Source organism: Ipomoea nil, unplaced genomic scaffold (genome assembly GCF_001879475.1).
Source record: "Ipomoea nil cultivar Tokyo-kokei standard unplaced genomic scaffold, Asagao_1.1 scaffold0444, whole genome shotgun sequence".
NCBI classification, from domain to species: domain Eukaryota; kingdom Viridiplantae; phylum Streptophyta; class Magnoliopsida; order Solanales; family Convolvulaceae; genus Ipomoea; species Ipomoea nil.
The window spans coordinates 783762-810298 of NW_017616872.1; the positions used below are offsets into that span (position 1 = coordinate 783762).

General features: G+C 35.4%; 1 long non-coding RNA gene across 1 annotated transcript; it reads right to left on the minus strand.

Moving 5' to 3' along the window:
* Positions 1 to 14813: 14813 nt before the first annotated feature.
* On the minus strand, positions 14814 to 22581 carry LOC109172896. The gene is made up of 3 exons (XR_002052807.1): positions 22043 to 22581; positions 21607 to 21675; positions 14814 to 15030 (listed from the first exon to the last, which is right to left on the minus strand). It is a non-coding gene; the product is annotated as an uncharacterized LOC109172896 (long non-coding RNA).
* Between the last annotated feature and the right edge of the window lie 3956 nt (positions 22582 to 26537).

Below are 26537 nucleotides of genomic sequence, written 5' to 3' on the forward strand. Positions count from 1 at the left end.
AAATGTCAATAACCAATGCATCATTCATGAATTAACTTTATTTTATATTTATAAGTGGCATATTTTGGTATTTCAAGTAAAGCGATAGATGCAATATTTATGAGTACAAAATACTATAAATTATAGGATACGTTTTTTTAGAGTAATTATACGATACGTTTTGAAATTATACTTTTTCCTCTCTTACATGACAATAAACTAATATGACAATTTGGTTGGTAGGAAAAAAAAAAAAAGGTTACTAAGATAATGTATTCCTCAAATTTGAAGAAAAAACATATTTACTTGTTTCGTTACGGGAGAATTCACTCCAATATAATATGAATTCCTCAAATATGTATGAATTCCTTGATTACTATAGATATTTTATTTTTCACACTTTTTGAGAGGAAAGATTCAACATGAATTTTATATTACCTCATATATTTTTATTATAGGAGTGTTTGATAAATAACTATTAGTTGATAGCTGTTAACTAATTGGGTGCATGTGTTTGACTAGTTGATAGTATTAGCTGATTGTAAAAAAGTGTTTGGTAAATTAGCTGTTAGCTGATAACTGATTACATGCAAAATGACTTTCTCAAAAAGCTTATCAAAAAAAACTACTTTGAGCAGTTTTATTATTATTATTATTATTATTATTATTATTATTATTATTATTATTATTTTGAATTTTAACATTTTGGAGCAATAAAGTTGTTACAAAAAGTTAATTAATCAAATACGCATATTAATTGTTTAACACAGTCAAACGACTAATAGTGGCAAATAAGCCAAAATTGATTGATAAGTTAATTATGTTACCAAATAGGGTCTATCTAAAAGCATTTGACTCGTTGTACTAATTATTCTTAATAACTTATTTCATACCAACTAAACAATGAAATAATATTCTTTAAAAGTATTTTTTTTCATAAAATATAAATTCAGTTTGTTCTTAATTATTTTTCACAATACTAACAGGCTGTTAATAGTCAAGGGGACAAGTTTTTTTTTTTGGGGGGTCCAATCAGTAAGGTATGCACATGCATAAGTGTGTAGTAAATAGTGAATTTCTCTAATATTTTGCACATAATATAGCAACATAATTTGAGTAGAAGTGCATGAGAAGCATATGTATTTAGTGATAATAAAAGGTAGCAAGAACTGTTAGATATCTTTTATCCAAATCCTCACAATATATATAATCAAATACGCAACAGTGAAATTGATGCATGTTGAGCTATAATGGGGAACAGTCCTTGACTATTTGTACTGCACCACAAAAAGTGTATGGGAGAATCAAAGTTGAGCCCACACGGGCTTAGCTCTCGGTTTAGTAGGTAGTATTTGGGAGAAGAAATTAATATATGAATCTTGGTAGCGACAGTGTGGGAATTATGTCCAAAGTGGACTGATCCTTTGTATGTAACAGCATTCGGCCATGTCTATTAAGTCATTGAGTTACCGTGATTTACATTCGCCCAAATTCTCTTTCGGGTTGGAGTGTGGGGGGCCCTTGAGGTTGGTGATTCAACATTTAGGAAGAAGAAGCAGAGAATGTGAGTTGAATTGATTTATTAGCATTTTTGGATTTTATTTTATATTGTAGTAATACACTACCTTTTTCATCATATTGCAAACAACAACACTTTCAAATCGAAAATACAGAGACATAACATAATCGTGTGATTTTAGACAAAATGTAACATGTTTCATCTCTAATCTTTTCAGATGTTAACAAAATTTTAAGCTTTATTAACACTTCTGAATTTACCATTCTCACATAAAAGTATTTAAATTAAGTTATATATTTCTTCACTCGAAATGATGACTATTCAATATATTATATCGTTCTTACAATTGATAAGTATATAGATTATAAAAATTACAATACTCCAAAATAAATAGGATTAATAACTCTACAAAGAGAGACAAGTATATGCTTACAATATTACAAAGAAGGATTAAATACATAACTTTTAATGGGATTAAAATTTATAACTAAGCGGTATTTGGTTCAAGGGATGTTTTGAGTAATGTAATATTTTCAAAAAGAGTTAATTTCATTTTTGGTCTTAAATTTATAGGTGACAATTCACAAGTCCTTTTTTATTAGAACATACACTTTTGATCCTAGTATTATTGTGGCATAGTCATTTTTGGTCCTTTATCAACAAAACAGTTTAAATATCGTTAAATACAAGGACATTTCGGTCTTCAGTTATGGGTTTTTTCAAAAAAATAAACATAAAAAATATAGCGGTTCAACCTACTTTGTATAAAAAAAAGATTGAAATGTCTTTGTATTTAACGACATTTCAACAATTTTGTTGAACGAAGATTAAAAATGCTCATGTCACAATAATACTAGGACTAAATGAGAATGTTCTAATAAAAAAATGTCTAAAAGTGGACTATCACCTATAAATTTAAGACAAAAAATGAAATTAACTCTTTTCAAAAATATCAAATAACCTACAAATGTAGGGAAAATGTAATTCCCCTAAGGGGTGTTTGGTTCAAGTTATACAATATAACCAAAGAAAAGTGAAATTCTAAGGCTTACGTTCTCATATTTGGTTCATGTTATCGATCTTACTTTTCTAAGAGAATATAACATTCCACAAGAAAAGCAACATACCCTCCATATTAAATTTTAAAGGGAATGTAATTCCCTCACAATTCTTAGGTTATCTAAGATTTTCATGCATATTTTCTATTTTGTCATTTGAATTCTATTATAAAATATAAAATTTATATTAACTTATTATATGTATCATATTTAATTATTTCTGTAATTATATATTTTATTTTATTTTTATTACGTCATGTTAATTTATAAAGTAATTTTGTTTCTCAAGATCAACTTTTCAATTAATTATTTTTAAATCATGTACTTATATATGCTACCATTATGGGATTATCTTATTTATTTATTTATTTTAATTTTAAAGTTTATTGAAATCAATGAAAATATTTTAAGGATATTACAATAAAAAATAATAATTATAACATAAAAGATAATCTTAAATCAAACAAATTTATATTACATACCTCAAATTTTAACCAAATAGAGAAATCTAACATTCTCAACAATCTAATATCCTCTAAAGTAATCTAATACCAAATATTTCCTTAAAGTTACTAAAAATAAAATTTGAGAATATCACATTTTCTTGAACCAAACAAGAAAATCTATCAATATGATATTACTATATCACATTCATGGAGTTATATGAGATTTTCATGAACGAGATGCTCCTAAGCTTTTGATGTAATGTTTAAATTAAGTCATTAACACTCATAAATTTTGTGTAGTAGTAATAATGCAACATTCTTTACATAGGAAATTTCATTTTTTGAAACAACATAGAAAATCTACTATACTAAGACCATCTCCAAAGGCAGCGCCATTGCGCCAAAACATCAAAAAAAATGCTCCAACCCAGCGCCATTTCACCAAGTTTTTGGCGCACTGTGAACAGTGCTGCGCCATATTTGGCGCAACACTGTTCACAGTGCGCCAAAGCGCTATAATTTTTTTTTTTTTTTTCATTTTAACCCCTCTTGTTTGTTTAATTCCATTTGTGTTTTGTTTTTTTGTTTTAATATATTTGTATATTTTGTTAAATTGTTAACTATAAATTTTATATTATTTAAAATGAATTATATCATTTGAAAGATCTCATCAAGACGATTAAAATAAGTCTAATATTGAACATAGATTAATTAAAAATAAAAACACATAAAGCTTAATTATAACAAAATTAAAGGAAATTACATACTTAATTTAAAGCTAACACATAAAACTTAATTAAAACTACTTTAAACATACTTAATTTAAAACAAACACATAGAACTTAATTAAAACTACTTTAAACATACTTAATTCAATAATCTCCTAGGCCAGCATCATTTCCTCCCAAATGATTAAAATATTGAGTAAACTGACTGCTTGATTCTTCTCCTCCAAGTGGTTGACGAGCTCTCTTTGCATGAATTTGTAATTGTGTATTTTTAAGCCAATCACGCCTTATTGGATCTGTGATGGAATCAACATCTATGCTCATGATTCTGTTATCTTCCTGCTGTTCCGCCAACTGTAGTTGCTTTGCTTCATTTTGAAATTTTATCGTTTCATTTTGAGCTTTTATCATTTGAAGCTCATAATTTTTTTGGAGTTGAGTTTGACTTTGTTCGAACATTTGTGCGATCTTTTCATTATGTTCGAGCATATGTGGGAACATTATGGTAATTCTAATAATTAAATGTAGCGGGTGTTATTTATTATTGTGGAATAAAATAATATTTGCATTATAATTATATTGTATCATATAAACATAAAATTAAAGATAAATTGTATATTATTAAAATAAAATTATATCATTTCAAAGATCTTATCAAGAAGACGATTAAAATAAAATTAATATTAAATATAATTTAATTACAAATAAAATATATAATATAATTAAAGTCTAATTTATTAAATTACAACTATTAGTTTTGTTAAAAGAATAAAAGTATAAATATAAACTTTATGAGGGGCAGGAATAAAATTTGGTGCAGAATTTGGTGTAATGGGTTGGAGATGAAAAAAATTTGGTGTAAGAATATGCTGGGAATATTCCTTTTTGGTGTAAAATTTGGTGCAGAATTTGGTGCAATGGTTGGAGATGGTCTAATAAGAGCCCAAGAGAGTTAGGCCTATAATGGGTAGAACAAATGGCGGTCATAGATTTCAATCAAATGAATGGCTCAGATTGATTAAAAGATTGATAAGATTTAAATTTTACACTAAAATTTCCTAAAATACCCACACACCGTTACTAATTCCGTTAAAATTTTAAGAATTGCCGTTAGTTCACCGTTAACTTACTCATTAATTTCAATAAAAAAAAAGGTCTTATGTTCGAACCTCATCCCAATCAAAGTTGGCATAATTAGTACTCTATTTTACTCTTATTAAATTATATATAAATAATAATTTAGTAGCTACAACAAAAAATTATAGATATGCATTTCTTTAATTTAGAATTATGTGTCCACAATGCCTTTATTCAAAAAAAATTATTCATTATCAATAAATTAAATAAGAGAAATAATTGTATTAGTTATATTGTCTTTATTTTTCTACAATATAAAAATTCTTTATATTCAAATTTATTAATTGATTATATTCGCTACATTGTCCTTACAGTGTCTTAATTCAGTAAAAAAAAATTATTCATTATCAATAAATTAATTAAGAGAAATATTTTCATTAGTTATATTGTTTTTATTTTTCTCAAATGTAAAAATTTTTACATTCAAATTCATCAATTGATTATATTCACTACATTGTCTATTATCTTTTTTGTGCACTATTTTTCTAATTAAATATCAAAGTTATAATACAAAATAATGCTATATATTTATTTACCAAGTATTTTATTAATACCATGAAAAAATTAAAAAAAAAATATAATTAATAAAGCCAACCATATTAACTACTTGAGAGATTTTGTGACAAAGAGAGTATTCAAATCAGACAACAAATTGAAGTGAGAACTACCTTGCAATGTCCTTGTTTGACAGTCAGCAGTTAGCGGATTATATTAGCGGATTTGACCAACGAATTTATTTAATTATTAACATTGGGTAGAAAAAATGACCGCCAAATTATTAAATCAAATGAATGATTCAAATTGTTCAGGTTTTAATTTTTTTTAAAAGTTTTTCTAATTTATCCTTAATTATATGATTATCCATTTAACTTTTCCGTTAAATACCGTTAATTCACCGTTAGTCTAATTCTAATATTAACGTCTAATATAGAATTATAATTACACCATTAATCTAATTCTAATATTAAAGTCTTAATAGAACTTAACCACAAATCCTAATGTCGAAATCTCCTCAAACAATATTAGTATATATTTAATATTTTATGCCCTAATTTTTATTTGTTCTCCCTTATGTCCCGTATTTGGTTTCAACCATACCTATACAATTATTTTATTGACAATTATAATCAATCTTGACTATATTATCTTGCATTTGTAAACTTAGAATTACCTATTTAACCCGCACGGGCTTAGCTCAATGGTTTAGTGGGCAGTATTTGGGAGAAGAGACCAAGGTTTGAACCTCGGCGGCGGCAGTGCGGGAATTATGTCCAAAGTGGGCAGATTCCTTGTTCGCACCGGCATTTGGTCCTGTCTGCTGAACCATTGAGTCACCGTGATTTACAACTTCCCACAATGCTCTGTCGGGTCAGAGTGTGGGGGGGGGGGGGGGGGGGGGCTTGGGGTTGGGGGCTCAACCTTTGGGAGAAGAATTACCTATTTAAATACGCAAATTCAACCTTCAATTATCTATGCATGAACAATTTCAATATAATCTTGCCTTAATATACTTTAAAGTACTTATTTTAAAAAAAAAAAAACATTGGGCATTATCCCAATCGCGCAATGCGCGTAAAAAACTAGTTTGTTTTAATAAGTGCTATACATTTGCCAAGTCAATTGGCACGTCAGTGCATTTTCTTAAGGGAAGGTCACAAGATCGAATCCCCTTCTCAGTGATGGAGTATTGACTCTTTAGGTTATCACAGATGGAGAAAGTATATTGAACATTTACTATTTTACTCTGTGATGAGGCTCTTTAAGTTATCACAGATAAAAAAAGTATATTGAACATTTACTATTTTACTCTGTAATGGAGTATTAACTCTTTAAATTACAACATATGAATAAAATATATTAAACATATATTATCATATAATAGAGTGAGTTTTTTCCCATTTTGGTCCCTTGACTATCGTTCATTCTCAATTTTGCATTTCGACTTTTAATTGCACCCAATGTGGTCCCTTGACTTTAAAAAATTACCCCAATTTGGTCCTCCGTTACCTTTTCCATCAACCAGGCGTTAAGTTGGGGGGTATTTTGGACCATTCATGCCCTTCCAAGGAAATTGCAACTGCTCGATCTCCAGTCTTCATCGTCCTTCGTTCCTTTGTCTTCCGGTCACGAATTAACCCCAAATCAAACAATTTGTTTGTTGTCTCTCTCTGAGTTCTCTGCACAACAACAACAACAATGAGTTCCTCGTCTTGTTTCTATATGTTCCACTCGATTTTGCCGTTTCCAGTTGCGAAACAGGTCAATGGGCCGCCGCCGCCGTAGAGTGCCGGAATTTCTGCCGATTTTTCGGTTTGTGATGAGGTGAAGCTAGAGAGGAGGAAATGGGGATAAATCTCCGATTCTTGAAGGGATTGCGGGTGTTTGATGACATGCAATCGTTCCACTCGATTTCGCCGTTTCAAATTGTGAAACAGGTTGATGGACCGCCGCTGTCGCTGTAGAGTGCTGGAATTTCTGGGGGTTTTTTCATTTTGTGAGGAGGTGAAGGGAGGAGGAGATGGGGTGAAATCTCCGATTCTTGAAGAGATTGCGGTGGTGGTGGGGGAGTGTGTGCTTTTTTGCCACACCGAGAATTTAAGAGACGAGGAGAGCTACTTTGGGTCTAGTTAATATATAATCTTTCGCCTTTCAACCCTGTAACTCTGCCGTATGTCTGTCTCTCCACCGCCGATTATCCAATCTCCACTCAGCTCCACCAGCGACCGGCCTTAGTCTTCATTGTCTGGCGTCTGCTACTCTGCTCGCTAATCTTCAAGAGGAATAGCATTCCGTTTCCCTTCGGATTTTCTAACCCGCAAAGGCCCAAAGATCAGAGGTTAGACTTTCTGTCACTTTTCCGCCAATGTATGTTTTCTCCCTAACTCTTAATTTTCTAATTTCATTTTATTTACAAAATACTAAATTTACAGTTGAAGAATGGAAGGCTTTTAGCCTTTGAGTTGAATTGCGACAATTTGATTTGAATTGCGGCAATTTGATTTGAATAGGTGGTGTGTCTTTTTCTATCAAGAAATAGTTGGAGAGGCTAAACATTTGTAGAGGTTGTTTATCATATAAGCTGGGGATTTTTGGGTTTGCATTTGGACTTCTGATTTTTATTTTGGGGTTTGTTTTCTGAACGTAAAACAATAAGAACACGATGGAGGGACGAACAACAATTGGTTTAGGCACACAGCAGGTGAATGGTCCAAAATACCTCCCAACTTAACGTCTGGTTGATGGAAAAGGTAACGGAGGACCAAATTGGGGTAATTTTTTAAAGTCAAGGGACCACATTGGGTGCAATTAAAAGTTGAAATGCAAAATTAAGAATGAGCGATAGTCAAGGGACCAAAATGAGAAAAAACTCTAATAGAGTTGATAGTACTCAATAAAAAATGCTATACGCCTATACATTTCTTTTTGTGGCAAAATTTATAAAAGGAAATAAGGATAACAAAAAGGGAAAAGAAGAACAAATCTTAACCATTCCCAAATCCGTCTAAACAAAAAAAAAAACATGAGATTGAACATGAAGGAATTGACGGAGGCGGGACCCAGGAGTAAATGATGACGGGCCGACGGCTGGGCCGGCCATGTACATCCGGTCCAATGAGGAAATGTAACGCGTAGGATGAACCTCAAGTTGGAAAACCGGTTAAGGGCACGTTGGTAACACGTGTTGCTGTCAGTATTGCTGCTGTGGGCCCCGAGGATACCCGAATGATTGAGGGCCCAACGCGCATTTGGGCTGCGCCCACACTTCTCAGTGGCCCATACATATTCATCTTGCAAATTATACCTGCAATCCTTATGGGACGTTATGCCATGGAACGGTGAACACGGTTCCAACGGTGTTAGTACACCGTTATTATTATTATTATTTTTTAATTAATTGCGTGACTTTTCTTCTTTATTTTCACATTTTGTGGTTTCACTTTAATTTGAGGTGAACAAAGATTTCGGACATTCATAAATTATGAATTCATGCCTGCACATTCACTTTGGAACCATGCCTACACATTCCCGTCCGAAATCACGGACATTCATAAATTATGAATCCATGCCTGCACATTCACTTTGGAACCATGCCTACACATTCACTTTGGAACCATGAGATTATGAATTTTCTGTTATAAGATTATGAATTTTCTGTTATGAGATTATGAATTTTCAGTTATGAGATTATGAATTTTCTGTTATGAGATTATGAATTTTCATTACATTCATAATTTCGGACATTCATAAATTATGAATTCATGCCTGCACATTCACTTTGGAACCATGCCTACATATTCCCGTCCGAAATCACAGACATTCATAAATTATGAATCCATGCCTGCACATTCACTTTGGAACCATGCCTACACATTCACTTTGGAACCATGAGATTATGAATTTTCTGTTATAAGATTATGAATTTTCTGTTATGAGATTATGGATTTTCAGTTGTGAGATTATGAATTTTCTGTTATGCGATTATGAATTTTATGAATTTTCATAAAATTCATAATCTCATAACAGAAAATTCATAATTTGATCATACGCGCGCCGTTAACTCCACATCCGCGATTTTTTTTTTTTTTTTTTTTTTGCCTAAAAACGACGTCGTTTTGCCTTGTGTTCACCATTCTCGGTGAACACGATTCCATGGCATAATTTGCGAATCCTTATATCATGGACAGAGTTCACACTACACTATTAACTTTGGTGTATGTATATGTGAATCTATAGTATAGAAATTATGGATCTATAATATAAAAATTATGAATTTACAGTATAGAAATTATGAATATAGGTGTCCATCTTGTAAGGTAGACACATGCTCACAACATAACGTGCCCATGTCTTATGTTTTAAGTTTTGTATTTTGTGTTATAAAATTCTGTACCTTAAGAGTATGAATTCTGTACTTGAAACAAATTTGTAATTATATCTTATGTTATGAATTTCTGTGTCTAACCAGGTTGGTTGGCGTGAGGTAGGGAGTTTGAACCCCTTTTTGTATGGAAAAATCAATCTGGCCAGCACTTTGTCCCATAATTGGATCGACCCAGTACGAATGGGGATTAGTCTGAATATGGTACGGGCTTAAAGGTGCCTCCTATAGACAGGGTCTGCTCAGGATACCTCGTGTTCTGATTTGACAAAAAAAAAATGAATTTATGTGTCTTGTGTTGTGGAATTCTGTGCCTATGAACACAAGTTTATGTACTTAAATCATATTTGAAAAAATAAGTAAATATATAACATGCGTATGTGTCTTGTGTTGTGATTTTTTGTGTCTCGTGTGTATGAAATTCTGTACCTTATGAGTGAGTATAAATTATGTATATTGTCGTTTCGATCTAGGGTCCATAATGTTATGTGGACCCTAGTCCATGAAATAAATTGCCTATACACTGCAGGCACATAAAATGTTAACCAATATCTTATGTGTTTGCAGTTAACATATTTTGTACATGCAATTAACAATTGGTGTCTGTAGTTATCATATTACGTATTTACAATTACCATGCTGTGTCTTTAATTTGTTTTAAAATACCAAAATTATTAACTACATATACATAATGTATCAACTGCAAATACATAATTTTTAGATCAAGATTTGTAATACAATATGAACTCTGATTCATAGGCTAACAATTGTCTTTCTCCCAAGTGTACATGAATACATGATGTGTCTAAGTCTATTTGTGATCACCGATTCAACTTTCTAGTATCTTTTAGCCGTAAAATATTTTGTAATCTAGTGATACAAATTTGATGTTTTTTTTTTTTTTTAATAAGAGAATTCGAGTTTAAATTCCTTAATATGTGTTTATCAAAAAAAAAAAAAAATTCCTTAATATGTGAAAAAAAAAGATCTCTCTGGCTTGGAGTCTAATTTTTTTTTTTCTTGGACCTTTTTTAAAGAAAAAACAAGTTGCAATAGTTTAATAATTATTATTTTTATTGTATTATAGTATCGACATGTAAAATAGTTTTACAAGTACAAAATTTAAAAATTACAATATATAACTAGTATTTTCACCCGTGCGATGCACGAAATAAAATTGTTGTAATATATTAAGAATATTTAAACTGATATATAATTTATTTAAGAGTTAATTTCACAAGAGGCCGCTTATCTTTCCTGACAATTCCATATTTAATCCTAGACTATAGTTATTAATTATTACGAATATAGTTATTATTTTGAATAGGAATAGTATTACACAAATTTATAATATTAGAATAGAATTTTAACCCAGAATTATTGTACGAATGGAAAAGTAGAAACCAATATATTTTATTAGGAAGAGAGATTTTTTAGGAATTGGGCGGGAAGTTAAAATTTCAGGATTTTGTTTTTATATATAGTATAGATAGATTAAAATAGGAATTGTATTACACTATTTTCTAATATTAGAATAAAATTTTAACCCAGAATTATTGTACGAATGAGAAAGTAGAAATCAATATATTTTATTAGGAAGAGAGATTTTTTAGGAATTGGGCGCGAAGTTAAAATTTCAGGATTTTGTTTATATATATATATATATATATATATATATAGAATAGAATAGGAATTGTATTACACAAATTTATAATATTAGAATATAATTTTAACCCAGAATTATTGTACGAATGAGAAAGTAGAAATCAATATATTTTATTAGGAAGAGAGATTTTTTAGGAATTGGGCGGGAAGTTAAAATTTCAGGATTTTGTTTTATATATATATATATATATATATATATATATATATATATATATATATATATATATATATATATATATATATATATATATATATATATATATATATAGATTAGAATAGGAATAGTATTACACAAATTTATAATATTAGAATAGAATTTTAACCCAGAATTATTGTACGAATGAGAAAGTAGAAATCAATATATTTTATTAGGAAGAGAGTTTTTAGGAATTGGGCTGGAAGTTAAAATTTCAGGATTTTGTTTTTATATATAGTATAGATAGATTAGAATAGGAATAGTATTACACAAATTTATAATATTAGAATAGAATTTTAACCCAGAATTATTGTACGAATGAGAAAGTAGAAATCAATATATTTTATTAGGAAGAGAGATTTTTTAGGAATTGACCTGGAAGTTAAAATTCCAGGATTTTGTTTTTATATATAGTATAGATAGATTAGAATGGAATAGTATTACACAAATTTATAATATTAGAATAGAATTTTAACCCAGAATTATTGTACGAATGAGAAAGTAGAAATCAATATATTTTATTAGGAAGAGAGTTTTTAGGAATTGGGCTGGAAGTTAAAATTTCAGGATTTTGTTTTTATATATAGTATAGATAGTGAATAATCATAAGGTTTTAAAGAAATGCATAAAACAAAATCCCAAGTCTTATATAGGTGATCCAAAAGTGACCACCCACAATCGAAAGAACTCCCTAGCTCTACTTTATTCAAAACTAGCTAAGATATGTACAAAATGCTATCATATAAAGGCCAACAAGGCTCAAACTCACCAAGGATATGCTCTGCTTGTTGTTTCTAGCATTAATTCGTCAATTTTCATACAAAAACTTTTCCAAACCAATAACCAAAATTGAGCTCCCCGTCCCACACAAGGGATGAGACCGATGCCCCTTCAAGTATGATTCCAACTACCATTTTAAGTCACCCTTAAGCTAAAGCCCCATCCCTACCGGCACATCGTACTGTGTTTTAACCCTGGGGGAACTTAAGGGACCCAACTTAAGCAATGACACTCACCTTCTTCCACTCTCACACTCAAGGCTCACCCCCCGACGACATAGCGTACTATGTTTTAGCCCGGGGGAGCTTTAAGAGCCCAGCAATGGCTCCCTCCCCTGTCACCCTTAGGCCAAGGATCAACCCTCACGGCATAGCGTACTATGTTTTAGTCCGGGAGGGCTTTAAGTTCCCGACCTAAGCAATGGTCTCACCAAATCACTCCAAATCCCTTACAGAACTTTTTTTTTTTTTTTTCAACACCATCCAAAACTCCTTCTCCACCATTTCTTTTCCAATTTCTTCCACCTAAGGAATCACCACCATTCAAAGCACTCCCAACTCAGAGGCCACACCTAGGAGGGCATACCCTTTGACAAGCAAGCCCCCCAACCCCCATACGAGACTCAAGTAGAGCTAGAAAGTCAAAGAAACATAAACCAAAGCTTCACTTCTACCCTTAATATGGTGTAGATCAGCTTCAGCGTTCCAATCTGCAAACATCTGTAGATCAACCAAGCTGTTGGCTTCATTTCTGCAATCTGCAGATCAGCATCTGAGTTTCAGAGCTTCCTCCCCTTCTAAGTTTCCAGCTGGTTCTGCAATATTCATCAACCTGCAAAAAAGAAGATCTGGTTTCATCTCTGCAGTAAAACTGCAGATCCACCAATAGAAGCTACACAGCAGATCAATTCTTAAAACCTCATTTCTGCTGCCAGTACCAAGCAAGCTATACACTCTCAGCAACTGTCCAGCTCACAGTCCATCATTGGATCTGCATTTACTCATCATCAGCCTCCCTAGTCACCCTTAGCTTAGGTGAACAGAGGACTCCCCTCAGCTACCAAAGTAACCTCATTGGGTACCAACACCAACCTTCTCACCCAGGATCCCATATATAATCAGCGCCAGGAGAAAAAACAATGTGAGGAAGCCCTTCCAAGGCCAAAAGCCTCAGCAGAGACCCAGGAAGGCCCTCCACCCTTCTATAAACCACATTTTCACCTTCACAGCACCTCACTAACCCTCTAGCCATTGAATTTATTCTTGTGTCACACTCATTTTGAACCAATCTGATGCCCAGGTGCCTTTCTGCTACTTTAAAACTAACTTTGTCATCATATTCCAGAATAACCTGTCCTAGCTTTTTCCTTTTACACCAACCCCATCCATCTTCAAGCATCTGAGATACCTTTCTTCTCCAATCTCCACTGTCTCCCCATGATTGTACCCCAGCCAGACAGAATTGACCTTTAGAGTTCCTGATAAAGAAGCCACAACAAGTCTTATTTACATTCATTGCATAATTCACCTTTATCCATCCCTTTGCAGGTTTACACCAGCTTGCTTTCCTCACAATTCTCTCACATGTGAACCCTTCAGCTGTCTTTAGAATATACTTCCAGTAAGGGGGAAAGGGGTTTCATTCTGGCTATTGCCTTTGGATTCAGTCAGCCATATCTTTGGCCACTTTAAAGATCACCTTGTTTTCCACAGCTCTCTCCCCCCCCCCCCCCCCCCCCCCCCGCCATATTTACTTGCTGTATACTGAACCCATAGCTCCCAGATTATCACCATAGGCAGCCTATCTGCTATAAACTTGAGCATTCTATTACTGAATCTGCCATTCCGCCATTGCTGACAAACATATCTCAGGCCCCCTCTTTGAGTTCTTATTCCCATTGCATTTGCAAAATAGCTCCAGATTTGATCAGCCAGATCCCCTTCCATAAATACATACTTCATGCTACAAAACCTGGGGCCAGCACAACAATAACACCTTGAAACATTCTGAAAACCCATTATGGTCATAACATCATCTGTAGGTATTTGGGCTTCAAAAAGAAGGGGGAAAAAGGTCAAATAGGTCCTCGAACTTTAGCTTAAAAGTCAATTAGGCCCCTAAACTTTTTAAAGGTGCAATTACACCCATCAACAATTCATTTAAGTGCAATGAAGCCCAAAAATAAATTAATGACCTGCTATCACAGGTCATTACGGTTCAGCCACCTTCTGGCGAATTTTTCGACAAAAAAAAAAAAGTGATCGGCGAAATTTTCAACAAAAGAAGTGACCGGCGAAATTTTCGGCAAATCTGGGTCGGTTGCAGGTCACCTTTTTTTTTTTTGGTTGGAAAATTCGCCGGAAGGTGGCCTGAACCCTTGTAACACCCCCGAATTTCAACAATTTTTAAAACTTAATTTAAAGGGATAAGCCGACTAAACATCAACATAAGAGAAGCGGAAGCGAACTACATAAATCCGGGAGATGCTATGCCACACCTAAATCAAACATAGGCGCACAGGCAGATACTACAACTACAACAGTCTAACAACTCTACCACATAGGCTCACAGGCCTCAACAACTAATACAGGAAGAGATAACACTATCTACAGGCCACTAGCGCGCTCTCCAAGGCTACCCAACCTGTAAAGTAACAAATAGAAATGGGACGATGCCTGGTCAGCGAATAATGCTGGTAACCCACCAATACATGTGAAATAACATAAATAAGTAAGATATAAGTTGTAAAGCCATTTTCGAAACGGAATACATAAGTATATAATTCAAAAACCAAGATCAATAGTCAACACAAGACTCAACACTCTCAACAAGGATACGGGAACACATCCCAAACCACAAAGGATAACCACAATACAAAGGATAAAGACAAGACCAATGGCAATACATGCCCTTGTGACTACACACGTCACAAGAAAGAGAACTCATAACCACGGCTACACAAGCCCTCGTGACATCACCCATCACGAGTTGATATGCCTTCCTTATGCCCGGTTCCAACCTTATGGCTACCCCCAACCTTGTATCTTCTTTCCAACCATTACCTCCAGGACCCCTGTACTTCTTAGTCCAACCTTTTCCCTCCTGGGACCGTCGTCCCCCACCAACGACCACCAACGAGACCACCAATTTCATAGTACACGAGGGTACCGTACACACACACACGGCAACACATGCCACCCAAGAATCACGTGAACCTTACACAAAGGCCACAACTCCATAATCACGTCACGGCCACCACGAGGACCACTGCAATACCTTGGTGACTAGTGTCCCATACCACTAATCGTGCAATCCAGGTAAAGCCACACACATGTCACACCACAACAGGAATCAATCAACGGATCACAACGAAGATATGAAACCATACTCAATCAAGGAATGGGTCACATCCCAACAACAACAACGATGTATAACACAAGTTATCATCAACCAATCGGAAGGTACAAACAACACACACGCTAGCATTTAAACACCGAACTAGCATGCTTATCAAACGGGTAAACCAAAGATAGTTCCGAAGAACACACAAGACTCATCACGGTTCAACGAAACACAATGTTGAACACTTAGCACGATTCATGACACCCAAACCTACATGGATACCTACCATATAGTTCTAGACATACGAAACATCAAGAAGGCACTCAAATAGTTCCACAAAAGAACATCGGGAAGTCAAAAGACCAAATACCGAGTCAAAAAGAATCACGGGGAACAAATCCCCAAACATTCACACTTGTGTACCCGCAGGTGGACCCACGGGTAGTGCCCCACCCGTGGTTCCGCCCGCGGGAACACATTCCCACAATGCCCGTACCCGCGGGTGGGGCGACAGGTGGTGCCCCGCCCGCCGTTTCGCCCGCAGGTACATGTCCTGTACCACAAAAACACACTTCGCGGATTTTTCATCTCCAACTCAAATTCAAGTCCAAAACATGCCAAATCTCACCAAATACAACAAAATGACTTGAATCAAAGGAAATGCCAAGCAATGGCACACAAGAACCCTAAACACAAGCTCTAGATATGCATTTTCACAAGATTAAGCATCAACACTCACATTTCATAGCAAAACACATGTAGAATCCAAGAAATCACATATAGGAGAGGGATGATATGATACATACATACTTACTATAGAGTGTAGGGTTACCCAATGATTGGGTTGGGCTAAAAGGGGAAGGTTGGACTCATCTCATGGCCATAATTAGAAAGTAGGCTTATTATTTAGGCTTGGATAATTGGGCTCAAGGCTACAACATATATATATCTATTTATACATACAAATATATTTTGGGCTTACAAAACTAATATAACAAATACTTATATTTTGGGCTTAGGGTAACAACTAAACTTTTAGGCTAAAAATCATCTTTGAACTTAAAACATTTGGGCACAAAAAGATTGATTCCCCTTACTTCATAGACCCGAGCCCGTTTCAAAATAATAGCTATTAATTATTTTTATTAAAAATATTTATTATCGGGGCTATAATTTATTTTAGGAAAATACCGGGGGGTGTTACATCCTCACCCCCTTAAAAGAAGCTTCGTCCCCGAAGCTAGAAAATCACTTTGGGGATAAGAGTATTTCAAAAATACAATAGTATATAGAGAAAATGTTTTACGGGGAAAATATTTACATATATATATATATATATATATATATATATATATATATATATATATATATATATATATATATATATATATATATATATACACACACACACACTAGGTTTTGGAAAATATTTGGATTGAAAGGTTAGAAAGGTTGAAGGGTTTAGATTTTTAAACTCAAGGACACGATGATTGGTAAGAAAAGAGGATGAGGGGTTAGGTTTCAAACTTGAGGCAACGTCAATTAGGAATGGAATCAAAGTGATCAAAGTTGCAACTTAGGAAATAAGGTTGCCACCTTGCGCAGAATTGTTTGAAGTCAAGGGTCACGAACGATGTTTGAAAGAATTGAAAGGATTTCCTAACGAAGGGTACTAGATTTAGGCTCAAAGATAGCGTAGATTAGAAAGGAAATCAAGATTTTCAAGGTTACAACTTAGGAAAACGAGGTTGTCACCTTGTACGGAGTCAAATTAGGAAGGAAAACAAGAACGAGGCTCGAAAAGGTAGGACGGATTTCACGAGAAGGGTTGAAGATTTGACGAGAGAAAGGGAGGGAAACGGCTCAAAGAGGGTTAAGGATTCTCGACTTTAGGCGACTTCTTCGACTTGACGCTTCGATCGCTGCACTCTTGACGAACTGAAGGTTCCCGACCTTGATTCTGACGCGTTCTAACACTAAGATCTATATCGGGTCCTCTTTGTAAGCTGAGATCTCAAACATCTTTACCCCAAACCCCACTTCGAACACTGGTTTCTTCTCCAACTTTGCTATAGCCTCGCAAAAACTCACACGGACCAGGCGACTGTGAGTTGACTAGCTTCTCTCATCAGTCTTCATCATTGCGTCAGAAACGAAACTTTTAGCAACCTTCCTTGACCTTCTTAGAGATTCGGCTTGTTGTCCGTACTAGCTAGCTCAAGATCGAACGAAACACTGACCACCGCTTTCCTATTCCTTAAGTGCACCCGGCTGTCTGTTCTTGCCATCCCAAGACTTTGGTGATTTACAAACTCAACTTCCTTCCCTGCTGCACCCGAAGACCATCGAGATCAAAGCACCCACGTATCGCTTGTACAACAATCATCGCTGATAGATAGACTTGATCCATTAATAGAGCACAATCCATGGCCTTCGTGAATGCATAACGCAAGTTTCCAACTTGCCTTCTTGATCTGTATGCTTCTTTCCCATTAACCATTTAAAACTGGTTGGAACGTAGAGCTCAATTGCAACCTTAAGCTAAACGCAAACGGTAGAACTTTTCGTAAACTGAAGTCTTTACCAAAGTCAACATCTGGAGACGTTACATGGTTCCTTGTCCAATGATTTGCTCATAACCTTGCTAGAAGCTCAGTAAGTCGAGTCTTGTACACTGTTGGTAACCTTGCAATCCTCATACGGTAGTCGGTCACAACCACTTGGTCCTTTCTTGTTTTGATTATCGGTAAGTCTTCCCTGAAAACTTTGTTGCCACACAAACATGTCCTACTTATGAAGGTCCAACGGTAGAATCGGTCTGTAGGTTGATCCCTGATTGACCTTTCTTTTACGGTTTAAACTTCCCATACAAGATTAGCTACTTCTCGTTCCTTCCTGATTTTAGGTAGATCTTTTACCAAGACTCTTCGACATCGCGTCTCACTTGCAACTTAAGAACACTCAGTGTTCAGATCCGTTTTTGCTTCGCTCTTGTCGGTTCTAGTCTTCTGAAGGCCCCAACGATTGTTTGCAACTCGGTTACGACTTCATTTCTTCTTGTTGATAAAACTTCTTACCAAAAGCCTTCATGCTAGCCATAACTTTTCCAGGTGTGCCGAAAAGAATAAACGCTACCCTCATTCACCAACTACTTCATAACCTCTTCATGTTTCACAGGATCAGGCGACTTGCCAACAATGATGCTCTTCTCTTCCATGTACCTTAGAGGTCCAAACATTTCATGCATGGCCATCTTGATCTTATTACTTCCAAGTTCGTTGCTTAGAACTTTCACGATCTTGGTTTCTGCAAGGGTAGGTAGAATCACTTCCATGTTGGACACTTCGGCCATACACTTCAACTTTTCGCGCTTAGAACGGATCCAGGTTGACTCGTAGATCTTTATCTCTGGGAGGCTTCTATAACGTTGACCCACGAACAACCTCTTGGCGTGAGTTGACATCTTCTTAGAGCGTCTGGGACCGCTCTTGACTTCCCCTCGCGAGTGAGGGTCTTCTGAACTTGATCTTCGAACTTTAAACGACAACTTGCTTCATATCGGACAACGGTTGCACGAAAGGAAAACTTCAACTCTAGGATTAGCGTAGAACTTGATGACAATGTCGCACGAAAGACGGCTTCACTTGCTTGAACGGAGATTGTCGTAGCTGACTCCTGGTTGCGTGTAGAGTAGACCATCTTCTTTGCGTTGGCCACGTGCCCAGCTGCAACCACCACGACTTGACTATCTTGAGACAACAGATCTTCGGGTCTTCTTACTCTTTAGCCGCAGACTTTGGTGGGTCTTCAACGAACTCATAAAGAGTCGACTTACCGAGAAGGTTCACACCAACCGGTAGCAATAACTAAAACTACTAGAGCTAACAACAGAACAAGATAAAAGAACTACACAGATAACAAAAGACAACTCACAACCTCACCGCGCGTCCTAAGAATCCTATACTTAGGTACTTAAACACTTAAAGGCTTCACTAAACATCTTAAGGTCTCAACTTAGAGCACTAACCTAAGCTCAACTTAGGTTCTTAAGGTCCAACACTTAACATCCTGGGCTCAAACCTAGGCTCTGATACCAACTGTAACACCCCCGAATTTTAACAATTTTTTAAACTTAATTTAAAGGGATAAACCGACTAAACATCAACATAAGAGAAGCGGAAGCGAACTACATAAATCCGGGAGATGCTATGCCACACCTAAATCAAACATAGGTGCACAAGCAGATACTACAACTACAACAGTCTAACAACTCTACCACATAGGCTCACAGGCCTCAACAACTAATACAGGAAGAGATAACACTATCTACAGGCCACTAGCGCGCTCTCTAAGGCTACCCAACCTGTAAAGTAACAAATAGAAATGGGACGACGCCCAGTCAACGAATAATGCTGGTAACCCACCAATACATGTGAAATAACATAAATAAGTAAGATATAAGTTGTAAAGCCATTTTCGAAACGGAATACATAAGTATATAATTCAAAAACCAAGATCAATAGTCAACACAAGACTCAACACTCTCAACAAGGATACGGGAACACATCCCAAACCACAAAGGATAACCACAACACAAAGGATAAAGACAAGACCAATGACAATACATGCCCTTGTGACTACACACGTCACAAGAAAGAGAACTCATAACCACGGCTACACAAGCCCTCGTGACATCACCCATCATGAGTTGATATGCCTTCCTTATGCCCGTTTCCAACCTTATGGCTACCCCCAACCTTGTATCTTCTTTCCAACCATTACCTCCAAGACCCCTGTACTTCTTAGTCCAACCTTTTCCCTCCTGGGACCGTCGTCCCCCACCAACGACCACCAACGAGACCACCAATTTCATAGTACACGAGGGTACCGTACACACACACGGCAACACATGCCACCCAAGAATCACGTGAACCTTACACAAAGGCCACAACTCCATAATTACGTCACGGCCACCACGAGGACCGCTGCAATACCTTGGTGACTAGTGTCCCATACCACTAATCGTGCAATCCAGTTAAAGCTACACACACATCACACCACAACAGGAATCAATCAACGGATCACAACGAAGATATGAAACCATACTCAATCAAGGAATGGGTCACAGCCTAACAACAACAACGATGTATAACACAAGTTATCATCAACCAATTGGAAGGTACAAACAACACACACGCTAGCATTTAAACACCGAACTAGCATGCTTATCAAACGGGTAAACCAAAGATAGTTCCGAAGAACACACAAGACTCATCACGGTTCAACGAAACACAATGTTGAACACTTAGCACGATTCATGACACCAAAACCTACATGGATACCTACCATATAGTTCTAGACATACGAAACATCAAGAAGGCACTCAAATAGTTCCACAAAAGAACATCGGGAAGTCAAAAGACCAAATACCGAGTCAAAAAGAATCACGGGGAACAAATCCCCAAACATTCACACTTGTGTACCCGCGGGTGGACCCACGGGTAGTGCCCCACCCGTGGTTCCGCCCGCGGGAACACATTCCCACAAGGCCCGTACCCGCGGGTGGGGCGACGGGTGGTGCCCCGCCCGCCGTTCCGCTCGCGGGTACATATCCTGTACCACAGAAACACACTCCGCGAATTTTTCATCTCCAACTCAGATTCAAGTCCAAAACATGCCAAATCTCACCAAATACAATAAAATGACTTAAATCAAAGGAAATTCCAAGCAATGGCACACAAGAACCCTAAACACAAGCTCTAGATATGCATTTTCACAAGATTATGCATCAACACTCACATTTCATAGCAAAACACATGTAGAATCCAAGAAATCACATATATGTAAGAAAAATAGGTTTTGTAGAGCATGGGTTACCTCATTCGCTTATCCCACCAAAACCAACGCTAACATTTGCTCAACTCATAAAACCAAGCTATCGGGAACCTGTGAATCAAACCGATCCTCAACTATTAACAAACGTACTAGTTAAAACTAATAAGGCTTATAAGGAGATTTAAACTCTATTTCAACCCTAAATTACCCACAAGCTCACCCATCTAGGCTAGGCATCCTATTGTTAATTTAATCACAACATTAAACACTAATAGATAAGCTAATACCAAGAGCTAAGGTAAAACTAGTAAATAAACAAGGCTTAGCTTAATAAAAGCAACCTGGGATTCAAACCTTGGCTAAACACTAACACAACCACCCATCTTACCACTAAACTAAGCTAACTATTAATAACCATACTAAACAACAAACTAATTAAGCTAATTAAACAACAACAACCAAAGCCAAAGCTGCTCACCACGCCATCCTTCTTCTTCTTCTTCATGAAGCGTTCCCGCGGGTGGAACACGGTGACACCACCTCCCATCCATCTACTCGCGGGGAACACCTGAGCCACCGAGTTGCCGGAGAGGACACGCCGGAAGGAGAAGAACGCCACTGCCGAGCTTCGCCGACACCGCCGTTGCCACGATCCTCCCACCATTGCCAGAGATGCTCTGCCCACTGGAATAGGGGACGCCGGAAACCGGAGGGAGGAGAAGAAGAGCTCGCCTGGGTTGTTGCCTGCTTGACCAAACTCGCCGGAACCGTTCTGCCGAACTTCCATGCTAGCCACCGCCATAGCTGCTTCGCGTTTGTTGCTGCCGGAGCTTCTACGATTCAAACTTCGCCGGAGAGGAGAGCAAAAGAGATACAGGGGGAAGGTTTGGGGTGAGGTTCTCACCTCTGTAATCGGGAAGCCGAACGAGAGAGAGACACGAGAGAGAGGCGGTATAGCCGGCTTGTTTAGCGAAGAAGATGAGGAGGGGGTGTTTGGTTTCCAAGGTTTGAAGATCACGACTGATTGAAGGTTGGAGAGGGATGATATGATACATACATACTTACTATAGAGTGTAGGGTTACCCAATGATTGGGTTGGGCTAAAAGGGAAAGGTTGGACTCATCTCATAGCCATAATTATAAAGTAGGCTTATTATTTAGGTTTGGATGGTTGGGCTCAAGGCTACAACACACACACACACACACACACACATATATATATATATATATATATATATATATATATATATATATCTATTTATACATACATATATATATATATATATATATATATATTGGGCTTACAAAACTAATATAACAAATTTCTTAAAAAAAAAAACTAATATAACAAATACTTATATTTTGGGCTTAGGGTAACAACTAAACTTTTAGGCTAAAAATCATCTTTGGACTTAAAACATTTGGGCACAAAAAGATTGGTTCACCATACTTCATAGACCCGAGCCCGTTTCAAAATAATAGCTATATAATTATTTTTATTAAAAATATTTATTATCAGGGCTATAATTTATTTTAGGAAAATACCGGGTGTTACAACCCTAATGACCTGTGATAGCAGGTCATTAACTTGTTTTTGGACTTCATTGCACCTAAATGAATTGTTGATGAGTGTAATTGAACCTTTAAAAAGTTTAGGGGCCTAATTGACTTTTAAGCTAATGTTCGTGGGCCTATTTGACTCTTTTCCCAAAAAAAGGGGTTAGTGTTTGGATTTTCGATTCGATTTTTTCGGTTTCAACTCAAACTAAGTTTATTTATTTATTTTTTTTATTTTTTTTATTTTTTTATTTTTTTAATTTTTTTTTTTATTTTTTAACCATTCACATTCAAATTTTAATTTCTTTAAGTTTGAACGAGTTTGATTTGGCCCATATTTTGTTCAATTTGGTTTGAAAATCTTAACATTTTGTAGTTCTCTTGTGTACATAATTATTTTATTTTCACTAATAATTTAAATTTTAAAATCTAAACAAGTCAACAATGCATATTTCAAATTAGAGTTTAGAGATTTGGTAATTTAGTACTCCGTGTATATATATATATATATATATATATATATATATATATATATATATATATATATATATTAGTATTTTTTATGCGCGATGCGTAAAAAATAGGTACCCAATATTAATACATTATATTAAAATTTTAAATTTATTTAGATTTTAGATATTTAAATTATTCTAAATAATAATAATAATAATAATAATAATAATAATAATAATAATAATAATAATAATAATAATAATAATAATAATAATGTAAATCATTTTTATAAATTTGATATTTATATTTATGTAATAATTAACATATAACTCAAATATTTAATATGTATATATTATTATTAATGAAGAAGATAAGAAGAATATATGGTGGATGCATGTGCATGGTAACAATAGTGAAAAAGATAACGGAAGTTATAACGGTAGGGATATGTTTGTCCAAAATCTTTTAATGTACAACCTTTATAGCATAATGTACAAAAAAACTTAACGGAAAAAATGAACATGAATCAGGGGTATGACTTTCATTCACACTTATTATGTTTTTAGATATATAGGGGCATGATCACATGAGAACTGGTCTGTATGTGAAAATTGTGAATTAATATGGACCATATATGGTACAAGATCAATGACCACATGTAGATCCCATATTTATGACTGAATTCTAGAATATTAGGGTGTATGCACAACATTAGTAACTTAGGACAAATCATTGAAATCAATAAATGAGGCGTCTAGTAAATAACAACACAAAACAACGAGTTGCACACCATAGTAGAACGGGTTGCACAACCAATATAGACAAGCACATAGCTCCCCAACATGTTCAATAGACCCATTGCACAACCAACGTGTCTATTGAACTCGTTGATATGTCTCGTGATCCTTCAACTAGCAGGGCGAGGATTACATAAAATCAAAATATGTTACACATACAACTTACACCACGAGTTGCACAATCCATAATACAGGGTTACACACCACACCACAACGGGTTGCACAACCAACACATTCGAGCATAGGCTCCCCAGCGGGTTCAATAGACCCGTTAAGTATTCATGTTGGACGTATGGGTCTATTGAACTCGTTGATATGTCCCGTGATCTTGCCACCAGCTAGACGAATAACAAATAAAATCGAAATACGTCGCACAACCCACACACACGAGTTGCACAATCCACAATAACGGATTGCACAACTCACACCACTGGGTTGCACAACCATATCATAAAGAATGTGTTAATATACACTGGCATTCAAATATAGACAATATTATACTTAAAAAACAAGCGAAAAGAAATACAAAATATTAACCACTTTTAATGGACGAACACTCAATCAATGATAATGAAATTGCAACACCAATTTATAGCAAGGATGCTCCATGAAAATAGGAAACTAAATTAAGAAAATTTGGGAAAAAAAAGACAAAAACACTACTACCCCAATTTAAAATAAAGATCAATCAATGTGATCTTAAGAAATCAAATCTAGGTCATTCAAATAAAAAAAATGAACGCACGAGATTTGTCCACAGTTCTCACATCGGGACTAGTTCTCTTGCTCCTAATTTATATATATATATAGGGTTGAGTTCACATGAGGACCAATAATATATAGATCACTGTGCGAACTGATTACGGGCACACAACAAATTAGTATCACGCACACAATTTAATACACAATGGCACATAAGAATACATGTAAACATCAGGTTTCGAATCTAGGCTCTATTAATTAACAAACCTATGCACACGACATACAAACTATGGCACACGACTAAAATTAGGTTCGACGGATGACATACAAACTAATGGAACACGACTACACCAGTCCGCACAGTCCTCTATAATATAGTGGTCCTCATTTGAATTCAACTATATATATATATATATATATATATATATATATATATATATATATATATATATATATATATATATATATATATATATAAGTTCCAGTGCGGGGTAATGTCTCCCGTGTGGTTGTGTGGCTGATTAATGTGCGTAAGTCTTGTACTAAATGTGCGTGAGTCTTGTGCTTAAAGTGCGTGAGATTTGTGTTTAATGTGCGTGCGTGTGTAATGCTTAATGTGCGTGAGTTTTGTACTTAATGTGCGTGAGTCTTTTGCCTAAGGTGCATGAGTCTTGTGCTTAATGTGCGTGAGTGTATACTTAATGTTAGTTGTTGTTGAAACTTTAAAGGGCATGAGTTTTGTGCTTAATGTGCGTGAGTTTTGTGCTTAAGGTGCGTGAGTCTTGTGCTTAAGGTGCATGAGTTTTGTACTTAATGTGAGTGAGTGTGTACTTAATGTGAGTTGTTGTTAAAACTTAAGGTGTGTGTGTTTTTGTGCTTAAGGTGCGTGAGTTTTGTGCTTAAGGTGCGTGAGAGTTGTGCTTAAGATGGGTGAGGGTTGTGCTTAAGGTGCGCGAGTTTGTGTTCTGTATGTATTTTGTTTATGTGTTTAATGTATGTCTGGTGTGTACTTAAAGTGCGCCAGTGTAATGCTTAATGTGAGTCAACCCGCGCAACTGCATGGGAAGCACCACCCGCACCTGGTCCCTTCTACATATATATATATATATATATATATATATATATATATATATATATATATATATATATATATATATATATAGGGAAGGGTTCAGGTGCGAGTCTAACTTCCCGTGCGGTTGTTGCACCTTAAGCATTACAATGGTGCACCTTAAGTACACAAACCACACACCTAAAGTTTTTAAATGGTGCACCTTAAGTACACAAACTATGCACCTTAAGCACACAAACAAAGCACCTTAAGCACACAAACCAAGCACCTTAAGAACACAAACCACGCACCTAATGTTTTAAAATGGCGCACCTTAAGTTTCAATAACTGACGCACTTTAAGCATACAAATTAATTAAGCCAGATGTAGTACGGATGCTAGTTTGGCTTGGG